This window comes from Balearica regulorum, chromosome 1, assembly GCF_011004875.1.
Source record: "Balearica regulorum gibbericeps isolate bBalReg1 chromosome 1, bBalReg1.pri, whole genome shotgun sequence".
Taxonomy (NCBI): Eukaryota; Metazoa; Chordata; class Aves; order Gruiformes; family Gruidae; genus Balearica; species Balearica regulorum.
Window position 1 is genome coordinate 154,231,195 of NC_046184.1, and position 13,390 is coordinate 154,244,584.

Below are 13,390 nucleotides of genomic sequence, written 5' to 3' on the forward strand. Positions count from 1 at the left end.
AGACAGTTGGGGTTGTTCAGCCTGGAGAAGAGAAGGCTCCAGGGAGACCTTATAGCAGCCTCCCAGTACCTGAAGGGGCCTACAGGAAAGCTGGAGAGGGACTGTTTATCAGGGAGTGTAGTGACAGGACAAGGGGTAATGGCTTCAAGCTGATGGAGGGTAGATTTAGATTAGCTATAAGGAAGAAATTCTTCATTGTAAGGGTGGTGAGGCACTGGAACAGGTTGCCCAGAGAAGTTGTGGATGCCCCCTCCCTGGAAGTGTTCAAGGCCAGGCTGGATGGGGCTTTGGGCAACGTGGTCTAGTGGAGGGTGTCCCTGCCCATGGCAGGGGGGTTGGAATTAGACGGTCTTTGATGTCCCTTCCAACCCAAAACATTCTACGATTCTATGAATATTACCAATTAAAGTCTATCTATTTGGGGAGGAGGACATATAGATTACACTTGCAGGACTAAGGAGTGTAATGGCTCTAAAAAAATAGGAAGGCAATGGTTGATGGTCAATTTTTTAGTGTAAAATAGTATGAAGTTGGCTAATGTTATCCACAGTTTTACTCTGGAAGGGGTCAGAGATGGTCCTCCAATAGGTATGGTGGTCAGCCCAAATTAAGCTCTCCATAGAGAAAGACAGAAACAATGAAAGGTACCACCCAACAAACACATATTACTCTGCTTTGGACTATACAAACAGAGCAATTTCTCTGGGATATATTGCAAACACAATTTATATTGCAGGGCATGGAGAAATGGTTAGCAGGGGTTATGTACATCTACATAAATAAGACACAGAAGAACAGCATGGAGTTTTTCCTTGCTGTGTTTGGGGAAACAAGACTTTGGCTGCATTATTTGTAAATAAGATTGCACAACTTTGGTAGCCCTTGTGGTGTTTTTGTTTTTGTTTTGGGTTTTTTGATGTTAGTAAACACAAAGCAAGTCTCAGAGTGAATCAAGAGCCTCGAGACAGTGATGAAATTTTTCAGATGTTTAAAGGGAAACCCATCCTGACAGTGTCCTGCTTATTTTTCTGTCTCCTGGTCCCCAGGGATTTGATGTGTAAGAGGTGGAATTCTCCCCTGGTCCCCCCCAGGGCAGTTGTCATTGGCATGGGAGGACAGAGCCTTCTGTTCACCTCTGCCACCACCCCCTCAATTTCCCCCCTCTTCCTTGGGTCTCCCTTCTCCAGGAGCATCAGAGAAAGACTAATTTTCCACTCCTTTTTCCTTCCTGGAATGCTTTAAAAGGGAAAGATGATAAAGAATCTCTGTAGGTCTCACCCTGCTCTTGTAGTTTGGAAAGAGGAAAGCATATACAAAAGGAGTTTGATGCTGACTTGAGAAGCTATACTGGATTGCACGCAGCCAGCCCCAGGATCCTGATCTCTTAGTCTTGTCCAGTCTCCAGGGCTAGGGTTTTAGATAGAAACCAGGGAGCAAGAAAAGGGACCAGGCCACTCAATGTTTAGGCTTTGTTTCTGTATGTAGCAAAACCTGAGTCTCAGCTTGGGATGAAGAAACTGCTTGGGGTTTGCTAACCTGGCAGGGTTAGGTAGGCTGCTGTAGGGAAGCAGAGATGAAGCTGGAGAGAAATAAGCAGGGAGATGCATATCTGTTGGTATTACTCAGTGCCTGTGGATAAGATAGTAGCAATGGCTGACAATGTGATGGGTAATCAGACTGGTGCATCAGGTCATGTTGTGAGGCAGCAGCCCTCATGCTGCCCTGCAACACGGGCATATACCCCACACACCTAAAGGTGCAAAGTATCTTTGGTGACTCACTACCTTACAGTCCTGCAGCTTTTCCTTTCTGATTTACACATGATGCTATATCTGATCAGTAAAACAAGGGGTTTGTCAATCAGCTGCATCTAGTACATCAGTTCATGGAGCAGAAAAGCCTGCAGCAAAAATGTGTGAGATGTAGGCCAAATGGAGAGAAGTGTCAGGCAGGAGCAAGTGTACAAATATCACGGTTAGTGCATGAGATTTGGCAGACTGGGAACTGAGAGGCAAATGTGGGGCAGGACTGTTATCAGGTCTGTGAGACAGGAGGAGTAAAAAAAACACCTAAGAAACACTGACATTCACATGGGATGTGAAGATCAATACAGATGAAAAGGGATTAAATGGATAGGTTATAAATAAAGTACTGATGAATAACAACCCTGCCCCTCAGCATCTTCACCACCACACTAAGGGTGTGGGTTTCTGTTTTTCATTCGTCTTCTAAATAGCCTGTAATTCTGCCCTTTCTAAAACAATGACCCAACAGCTAGTGTCTTCCTTCTTTCTCTACCATCATTGACAGACCGTCTGTGTGGAGGGAGAGGGAAAACATTAAATGTCTCCATTTTGCTCCCTGCTCGCTTCCCTTGCTGACTAAGCATCTGTCCCACAGCGCTCAGACAGCAACGAGCAACTTTGAAGTAGAAATGTCTTCCAGTTTTCTGATTTTCAGAAAAATCATCAGAGTTTTGCCCCATAATGCCTAAAATGTTTCCTGAAGTTTTCTGATAAATTCCAAAGCGGTCACACTGTATCCAGACAGGCAAGCAATTAAATGCATGTATTCATCTTGGCCATCTAACAGAGAGGAGGCAAGCGTCAGCTGGTTCTCTAGAGTCCCTTTACAGCAATATGTCACACCTGGTTTAGGCCATTGTTTTCTGATCATCAGCACCAGAGCTGCACACAAATGAACAAAAGAGATATTAAACATCACCTGAACATTTCTTTTAACAAAAGTTGAATGTTTTTGTTAAATGAGCAGAGCCCACAATATTGAGTCCATACTGGCATTAGGGTTTTATGTTGCCTACAGAAGCTCTAGAGATGCCCTAACTGGCATGAAGGTGAGTGCTGAGAGTGGGTGGTATCTGACTGCGCATAAACTTCCAGGTACAAAGTTAATGTCTTAACTCTAAAAAATTTCAATTAGTAGGTGCAATTGCACAAATCAACACCTACATTATACGGCTACGTACTATCTCTTCCAATATTAACAGGAACATAAACATAGATTCACTATATTGTGACCATACTCACTGTTAGGGTTCAGATCTATCTGAAGAAAGGATGAATAACTCTCCATCACTTTTGAAGGAACTCTAGAGGCTAAAATGCATTAGTCATCCTACTTCTAGATAGCTATGGTTAGCTAAGATGAACACCACCTGACCAAATATACAGGGAGATTCAATCCAGCTGAGTTTACAGCATCTCTTCATTTATCCCATCACTTACAGATATAACTTAATGGCCACTTGAGGCCTATAAAGGAGACTTAAATATTATAATCTAGTTCAATTACAAGTTATTTGTGCTGTAGAGGACATCAGATCACTGAACTCTCTACAGTCTGCGTTAAAATCCATTCTGCTATAACAAATACAACTTGAATTGTGAATATCTATTCTTAAGTGACTCGTTACGCCTGAGAAAAAGTATAAAATTTATGCAAGAAAAAAACAATAAAATAGAATGTTCTTACTGAGAGAAAGTAGGTCTTGTGGATTGTGATGGCATTCTAGAGCTATAACATCACTGCTGGAAAGGCAGAGTACAGCTGCTGCATTTATGTAAAATACCCCTGGTCTATAACAGCACTAAAAAGTGTATTCTCCTGAGCTTATTTATAAGTGGGACAGAAATTAATTTAATGAAACTAATGAACTTTAGACAAAATATTGTCAGTTCTATGCAGCTGTTTTCAAAGAGAAGGGAGCCTCATCAATTGTTGTGTGTTCCTGAATCTTACTGAAATAATTCAGACGGAATGGTTTGTAAGATTTTAAGATTTTTTTAAATTCTTGAAATCCAACTGGAGGTAAGATATTTGTTTAATGTAATATGTTAATTTAATGTGTGTGCGCAGCATGGTTACAAATTTGAACCTGCATGTGGAAAAAGCAAATCAAAACTAATTATAGACACCCTTCAAAAGTGAGACACTGAACAACCTACATTTTTTCCCCAATTTAAAGTAAAAAAGCAACAAAAATCAACAAGTCATTAAATGGGGTTGTAAAAATATTTCGGTATAATCAGTCTAAGGGATTGATAATGTAAGGATGTCTGAGTGTAAATGTTTGGGGGAGTGTGATTTTTAACTTGTTGGTATTTCTTTAAAAATAGCCAACACAGGAAGGTGGCAGGCAACTGTTGTTTTCAAACTTGATTATCCTGTAAGAATATCTAGATTGCTTACCCATCGGCATTTTTCAGCAAATGTTCAATTAACAACTTGACAGCCAACCATTGACTTTAAAACTATTTGATCTTTCCACAATCAATAAATCGCATCTGTGTAATTTATACCGCTGCGATACAGTTACATGTTTAGCACATTTGTTGTGCTTATGCGTTTCTAAACAAAGCAAAGAAGGTTATTTTGTCACAAAGAGGGACACCTTCCCAGGAAATCGTTAGCGGAAACTGTTGGGTAGATACATCAGCTGGGAAAGGTAAACCAAAGGCCACACTAAGGTGCAGTCCACGGATCTCTCACCAGGACCAAGTTAGTCAGGACAGAAGAAGGATTTGTTAGCAAACAAATTCTGAACACTGTGTGCCAGAAATGAAAGGCCCTTTTTAGCTCATTGGAGGGTGTAAGAAAAAGATACCCCTTGGAGGCTTCATTTCTGAGGCTTCTTCCAGGTTCTTATACAACTCCAGCTGAAGAAAGGGTTTGCTTTGGCTTGGTCACCATAAGGGAGTGGACTGAATCTCAGCTCACTGACCCGCTTCCATGACAGCTACTTTCGAGAGATGACGGCAACTCTTGCAACATCTGCGTTTGGAGTTATTCACCTTTAAAAAATCTACTTCTGTAGCCTCGAAAGATTTCACAAGTCAGCAATTCCCTGGCCAAAACCAATTAGACTTCCCATCATGTCACAGAAAGAATTGAATTTCTAAACCCAAATGTATGCTGAACTTCCAATATGCAGCCTACCCCTCCTTATTAGATATCTGAACAGACTAAGGAGTGATCCAAGGGACATTTCCCATTCCCTGTGGGGTTTGGGGAAAATATTCTAAACCTCCTTTGCTGCGTATCAATAAAGTCACTGGGAAGAAAATAACGACAAAGTGAGGAATAGAACTGAAAGATGAGATCAGAAAAAACAGAAGTGTGTAGGAATGAAGTGAGGCACCCAGAAACATTCCCTTATCGTATGATTAAATGCAACAGACGAAATTAAAAACATGTTCATTTGCTGTGATTACCTCATTCTCTCCTGTTACAAATGCTGTTCCTTTGCTTAATCAGCAGTTTAACTGAAAGCAGTCCCTTCACTTGTATTTGATTTTGTGGTCTCCCACTTCACTAATGAAAATGTAATGTTCACATGAATATTTTATTAAGTGACCATTTTGTTTTGTGTCCATGAGCGCTCAGCAGAATATGCATGAATCTTTCTTTTTTTTTTTTTTTCTTTTCTTTGTCTTAATTGACAGTGATTTTTAGCAAGTTATTAGTATTATTTAGAGAAATAAATTGCCTCCAACCACAGTAGTGCTTGCTACAACAATGATCTTGGAGATAGCCACTCCTTCTTCTTCTGCCCCACAATCCAGCTATCTGTGACAGAGTCTGTTTGAGCCATGATGCCCACCAACTGGGAGAAGGTTTTATTCCACCTCTCTTGTAGGTTGCACATGAAACTGCATACATTTCTAGTGTCAACAGTTTTGTACTCATCTTGTTGCAACGCTCAGTCTTTCTGAAATCAATAGTTGCACCTATGCTGTATGTCTGAAAAAATATGCTTCCAAAATATATTGGAAAAGATACCTCACCTCTCCCTTCAGCACGTTTTGCCTTTTGTGCTTTCCCCATGCATATGAGCCCACCAAAATATGGAAGGTTAACACTTTTCTGTTGTTCTTTAAATGCTGAGCATGCCTCCAGTGTCCATCAGTTAGGCAACTGGCAAGCTGAAGCCGCTGCTTGCAGAATCGCCTTCCTCCCGTTTGACTCCCCACATCGGCAATCTTCCTCAATTCATTGTATATGTACAATATATACATTAAACAAAACAGGAGGCCCACCATTAATTACTCATCTACACAATGTCTAGCACAACGGGAGCCTGAGGCTCCAGTGAGTTTCCCAGACACTGTCTAAATAATGCAGATAGATGATAATTCTCCTTGAAAGCAGTCAGCCCATTTCGAGGGCAAGCCTTCCTCATTTTATTCACATAAAACTTCCACTGAAGGGGTACGTTGAAAAAAGCAGGCGAGATTTTCCTCTGCAGTGAGTCTATTTCCCCAAATGTCTCTATCTTCCTGGTGGTCTTGTGTGTGCATAAATTAGACCAGCAAATGTTTTGCATGAGTAAGAGTTGCACCAACAGCTTATCCCAAACAGTAAGAGCAACAATTCACGATCATAGTTTGACACTCTTTATTTTGCACAATCAAATAAGTAGACAGAAAAAGAAAAGCCACCAAAGAAAAAAGAGAGAGAAGATTGTTTTTTCCCTTTCAGTAGTAATAATCCTGGGGCTATTTATAATGTGTATATATCATAGAAATGCAATAAAACAGGACTGGAATTAAACATGAGATCATCTAGAGTATCACACTGCCCTGAGTCAGGACAACTGTACTTGTGTCATTCCCGATAAATATTTGCGCAGCTTAAAATGCTCCAGTGATGGGGACTCTATAAAAATCCCTTGACAATCTACTCCAGGACTGCATTACCCCTGCCGTTAGGAAAATTATCCTGACGTCAAGATAAACGGCGGAGGAAGTTAGACTCCCTTCTGAATTTTAAAAAAAAAAAAAAAAAAAGGAAAAAAAGCCAGAGGAAAAAGAGTTACTACCTAAAGTAGATGCAAAGGCCATCTGAAACAAAGACAAATCGCCAAATGAATTGTAGGGCAGACGGGACAGCTGAATGCCGGGGATTGTTTTGCTGGGGAACAGCCTCCAAGAGCAGTAGGAAACAAACAGAAAGAGAGGTTGGAGTAACGTGCCTAGGGAAAGAAGTAAACCAACAGATTTTTTTCAAACAGATTGCTACCTGGAAAGAAACAGCATTAGAAAAAGCAGACCATGTTGGAGTCCTATTGTGTTTGGGCAAATAGGTCTTTGCAAATTTTCTGTAAACACTGCATCAAAGAAATACTGAATTCTATCATCGGTCTCTTCAACAGAAACACCCTGAAGGAGCCTAGATCTTGGCTATCCATGCAGGTCAGAAAGGTACATTACAAAATCTTTTTTTTTTTTTTTTTAAAGGAGGAAAAACAGGGCAGGCATTGTTTTCAATCATTCTCAGATATTTACACGTTCTTCTCACATGCAAGAGGGGCATAGACTTCATCTATTGCTTGAAAATATTTGGCTGTATTGCTTCAGGACCACCCCCCCCCCCCCTTTTTTTTTTTTCTAAACCAGGATTGGTTCCATTCTATCAGCCTATTTTCTTTAAATAAACCACGGTATATTTCAGATTCGCGATCACTCCAGACGGAAGGAAAGATAGCATTGCCCCCCCCCCCCCCAATGTAGAAACCATTTGTCGATACGCCCCTCTCAGCAGAGACGGCGGGAACCGTGGCCGTCCCCGCTCCCCACACCTCTGTTTTACTTTCCCTCCCGCCCGGGCGGAGGCGGCCCCGATCCGAGCAGCCCGCCCAGCCGGCCAGGCTCGCACCGCCCGGGCCGGGCCGCGGAGCCAGCGGGGCGGCGGGCGCGACGCTGCCGGCGGGTGGCAGCACGCACAAAGGCGGCTCAACGCGGGGTGGGGGGGGGTGTGTGTGTGTGGGGGGGGGGGTGTGGGGTGTGTGTGGGGGGGTGTGTGTGGGGGGGTGTGCCCCGGGGCTCCCCCCGCGGCGGCGGGGACCGCTGCGCCTCCTCCATCGCCGCCGACGCGCTTGGGAGGCGGGAATGGGGGGGGAGTGGAGGGGGGAATAAAAAATTAAAAAACTCCCAACCAACAACAAACCAAACCAAAAATCAAAATAAAACCCGCAACCACCACCAAAAAGATGTTCCAGGAAGAAAATCCTGATGATTGCGCCGCGCTGACGCATCTCAGCCCCCCCCGCCCCCGTGCGTAATTTTCGCACCGGCAGCGGAGGGGCAGGAGACGGGCAGGAGCTGGTGCCCTCCCCCCTTCCTCCCCGGGATTGCCCCCGGGGAGGTTTAACAAAGGCAGCGATTTCCACGGGAGACGGCAAACGCGCGGAGCCCACCGGGAGGTGGTTCCGCAGGGGCGCCCTCCGCCTGCGCGCTGCCGGGTGCGGGGGTCTGGCCCGAGGACCCCCCGCCTGGCCCGAGGACCCCGCACCCGGAGCCCCGGCCCGCCTCGGGACACACCGGTGAATCAAGGGGTGTTCCCAAAACGGCCTTTTTTGGGTACACCTGTCACACGAAGAAGAATTGTCTCCCCATTCAGATCGCGGGAACTTTGCGCAGTGTTTTCTCCAAAATGCTCCCAAGGTATCAGCCTGCTTGTGCACTGCGGGATTCCGAACTTGCCACTTGAAATACAAATTTTGAGGAAGAAATGATCTTAACGCTGAAAAATATCCAACTCTTTATCAAAAATTAATAAACTGGAAGTAAGGCATGCTCCAGATGTTCCTCAGCTTTATTCCCGTCCCATATAAGAATGTACAAGCTAATAACATATACGTTGCTTCAGTATATATTTAAAGTAATTAATAAAAGTAGTATTAGCTTCAAGAATTACTGAATATGCACAGAGTTGCATAACTGTAACCCAAATTTATTTAACCCGGAATTCTCTGGAAATCTGTGGGTGCAATATTCACTCAGGCAAGTAATCTTTACTGAAGAAAGAAGCATTTTCGGAGTCTGTGATTTCTGACTATCTTTCCCCCACGTACAAAAGCCACCCATAATTGTTTTCACAGGACCAGGGATTAAAAAAAACCAACCAACTTGGCAGAAAATTGGCGGCCCTGATTTAAGGGGGTAAGGCAACCGTATCCCTTAGAGTTACTCTTGCTATAGAGGGATAAAGCATGTTGTTAGGAGTTACTAAATGAGTAGTGTCAACAAACTATTTTATAAAACTATCTGGAAGGGTGGGCTGTCCTCCCTTCCAAATAACACAGACTTCACAACTGGGCAGTAGCACAGTCATGGTACATTAGCACTCAAAGGAGCTGAGAAAGGTTAGAGAGAAAGTTGTTGATGGGAGTTCATGTCCTCTTACAGTAAGGTTATGAAATGTATAACCAGAATGACACTGTATCAGAAGTATGCAAATAAATGTACGAGGGAATAAACTGACTTCACCTGTTTATGTAGAAGTTCAAGGACATCAAAATATAAATCACTCTATTTTGTTGGAACAGATAACTGTACTCTTGATAGCATAAGAAAGTGTTGCTGACGCACATAATCTTTCTCTGCACTTTTTTCCCATGGCTTCGCTACCATCAGCTCTGTGATCCTGGCAACAGGTAGAAGGCAACGGCCAAGCCAAACATCAAGCACATCCCTTTCAACTGTTACTCCTTATCCTCAAATTGAAAGATTCTTCAAAATCAGATTTAGACTAAGAACAAACAAAAATGGATTTTTAAAGGAAGTGACAAGCTTTGAAATTCAACCTACTCGTGCATCCAGCCTCTCAGAAAGTGTTTTGTGAGCAGCCTGGCTGTGACTTTGGGCAGTATTTAAATATAGCTACATATTGATAGGGCCTGGTACTCCAATCCCCCTAATGTGTGTGTGTGGGGGGAAGGAAACCACAAAATAACTGGATCCTGCGTGTGTTGGGCTTGTGGAATCAAGCTTCCCCACGTAACTAAAACCAGTTGCATGCCCCTAGAGGGAATACTTTTATCTGACCGTTTAACTACTACTCAGGCAAACAGTCTTCCCAAGCAAAATTCAGGATGGTTTGAGAAGTTCATTGCTTGTAAAATTTACAGTTGCTGGCCACTGTTTATCATCTATCCATATAGTTCAGTAACCAAAACACTGAGTTTAAATACATTAATACATAAATGACACAATCACACTTTTTTTTTTTTTTTTTTTTTTTAACATATAGCTAAGGAACCCCAAGTACTCGAAGCATGGAAATGTGAAATCAGTAGGGCTCTGGGCTGGCAAAACTGTATTTGCAATAGCTAAACTAAACTTCATCGTTTTCATAAGTTTTCTAGGCATGTCTCTGCGTGTTTAGGGTAGGTGGAGGCAACATTTTATGTCTGACATAACTGATGGCAAATGCCTCTCACATAGTATATTTTGATAAATCTGACCATTACACAGCAGAGTTTATTTTTCTTCGAGGAAAAAGGAGATGGCTGAAGCAAAGTATGCTGGCAAAAGCATAGTTTAGCAGGCAGGAAAGATGCTAATATTAGCACTATTTTGTTGGTCTACTTCGTATATTAGCAAAGCACTCCCAGCAGAGACCTCAAACTAGAAGACAGATGTGGTGAAACACAGATGGGGCAGGGTGATATGACAGAAGAAAACGAGAGGGAGAGGTAAAACGAGATCATTTTTTCTTTCATCGTGATAGAATTATTCTAGAGAGATGATTTAAGCAAACATCCTTTGGTAAATCTATTGCAGTCACTGAAGATGCTGCTGTCCCTATTTGTCCACCCCTATGTTTTGCCTGAAATTACTTGGTGGAACAAGAGAGCATGTGCTATGCTTCAACCGTTCAAATTCACAGCCAACTGTATCACTGAAAACCCACTTATTTCAGAAATTAAAGCTAATATGCTACACAACACATAGGAACAGCTGAAGCATAAGGCATTCCAGCCTGTAGAAACAGTGACCTGTAGCTGAGAGGTGGGATGGATGGGTGGTGTTAGTGCATTCATTTTAATTAAACACCCCTGTAATTACATTGAAATGACTGGGAAAACTTTCCAGAAGGGATATAGTTTTGAAAAGCAATTCAGAAGAGTTCAGAGAAAACTCTGAATGAGACAGATCACCTATGTAAACCGGGGTCATTCATTCTAGAGTGTCAGTCATGAAACAATAGTACTTTTTATCCTGAATTTTACGCACACCTGAGTCCCACTTCTTGTACTCTGTACCCACGTTATGCATAAAAAAACAAACCCCAAACATACGTATGGAAAAAAAAAATACTTGTTATGAATTGGCCACTGCTAAAAATGAATTGCTAAAGATGTTCCTGATATCAATGCCAATACAGTAATAAACAGTATAAACGTCAATCTTGAATTCTAGTCTATCCTTTGTCATAGAAATTGTTTGCAAAGTTAGTTCTGCTGCTACAGCCAGTATATCAAAATGTGTATTGCCGACACAGCTATGAATAACGTATATGGAAATATCAAGCAGATGAATTAATACCTTTTTTTACATGTTAGACCTCAGAATGCTTGCTCAAGATCACCAAGTATATTTTATAAACGTCTGGAAAAACCTTTCCAAATTTCCAAGGGGTTTCTAGACAAATGGCTCCTCTTTGTGTTTATGGGCCCAGAACGCTCGGAGTGACAAGAAATTGTTCAGCTAACGAACTCCCCTTATGTCTTCCGTAGTGTGAGTACAGCAGATAGCCTGGCCCACTACAGTCATAGGCAGAAAATCAACTATTCCCGAGTTTCCACGTGAAACTTGCCTCACTGAGATCTGTTACGCAATCACATTACATACAATCTAAATTTACAATGCCCTTCCAATTCCATACATTTTTCCAGATACAGAAATCAAAGGACATTACCAGGCCAGTAAAGACTCTAAGCACCGTTCTCTGTGAGGAGTCGCTCAGGTAGGGAAAGGTCACGGGTACCTTGCCCAAGGTTAGGCACTGGATCGGTTGCACGTTGCGGGCATTCTTCTTGCTCCCGCGGAGAGGTCGGGGCCTCAGATCTCCGATTACTTTTCTCGCCCTCCCCCTTTAAAAAAATAATAAATTAAACCCAGGTAACTTCTACCTTATATGTAAATGTTAATATTTCCCCGTAAGACGAAGGGAGAGGTCTTTCTTCAGAAGCTGCTTTATTGCAGCGTACCGGTAATTACAGTGGTCTTTTCCAATCACACCCCCCCCCCGCCCCCCCAGTTACAGCTGTTGATTTCTAAATGGGTTATTATGACCCAAACCGCGGAGAATTTCGGGCAGGAGGGAGCGGAGCCGGGCGGCGGCAGCGGTACGTGCGGGTTGCGGGAGGCCCCGCCGCCGGCAGCGGGAACACGGGGAGCGCCCGGCCCCGGCCCCGCACGGCGGCTGCTGGAAGCGCCGCATCACTTCGGTGTTTTTATTCCTTTTTTTTTTTTTTTTTTTTTTTTTTTCCCCCCTCCCCCCCTCGGCTTTACACGTAACCTCGGCTGCTTCAGCTTCGTCGCAGACCGGGAAATGAAAGCGTGTCCCGACGCATTCAGGGGAGAGAATGGCAAGGGCGGGTGGATGTTTGCCTGACCCCAGCCTCACTTTTCCTCCCGGGCATGTGCAAAGGGAGGCTTCCCCGGCCGCTCTCGGGGCGGGAGGCGGGAGATGTGCCTGGGATTAGAAACAGGCTGGGCTGGACGTGTTCAGCGCAGCCTTTTCCCTTCATCCCCCGACTTTTATTATGACCGCCCTCCCCGCACCGCGCTCAGCGCTGCACGCTTCGTCAGGAGCCGCCACTACCCTCTCCGGAGGGGCGACAGCCACGCATCCCCGCCCCGCAGCCCCATCCCGGGCCCCCTGCGCTCCCCCCTGCCTTCCCGCGCTCCCGCCGCACACGGGAAAAGGACTGACGAGCCCCCCGCCCCTCCCACCGCCCACCCCGGGCCGGGGCCCCATCCCCGCCCGCCGCCGCCCCCCTCCCCTCCGCCATTCACCTCCCTCCGGCGGCAGGGGGAGAAAGGCGCCCGTTGATTCCCCGGGCGCGGCGGGCGCGGCCGGCCCGGTGACTAACGCGCGGGTCCCCGGTAAACAAGCGAGACATCTCGCGCTCCCCACGGCGAGCCCCCGCTCCGCGGGAGGGAGCCGCGCAGACCCCGCACGCCGCGTAAAGGAGCGCGGGTGGGTGGCGGCGGGGGAAGCGGGCAGCCCGGCGGGGGGAGGCGGGGGGCGCGCGCCCCCCCCCCCCCCCCATTTGCCTCGCCGTGCTGTGATCCCCGGGGGGAGCGGGTTCGTTTCCAGAGGAAACGCGGACGCTGCCCTTATTCACCGCTAACGCGAAACGCCCGGATAAATTAATTTTATGTAATTAAAACCGAGTAACAGTACCCCCCCCCAACCTCCCTCCCTCCCCTAGGTGGCATTTCCTCGCCGCACGTAAATAGCCGCTGCGGGGGGCGGGAGCAGCCGGGCCCGGAGTGGGGGACGGCGACTCCCCGAGCGTTTCGGGGCGAGCGAGGGAAATGGTGCCTCGTGAGGTGGGGGGAGCGTGGGGGCGGCCACG

At 45.1% G+C, this 13,390-nt stretch overlaps 1 long non-coding RNA gene across 1 annotated transcript in view; it reads right to left on the reverse strand.

Moving 5' to 3' along the window:
- The window catches only part of LOC142599478 (uncharacterized), a 32,366-nt gene that overhangs the window by 17,311 nt on the left and 1,665 nt on the right, over positions 1-13,390 (reverse strand). The window lies entirely within an intron of this gene.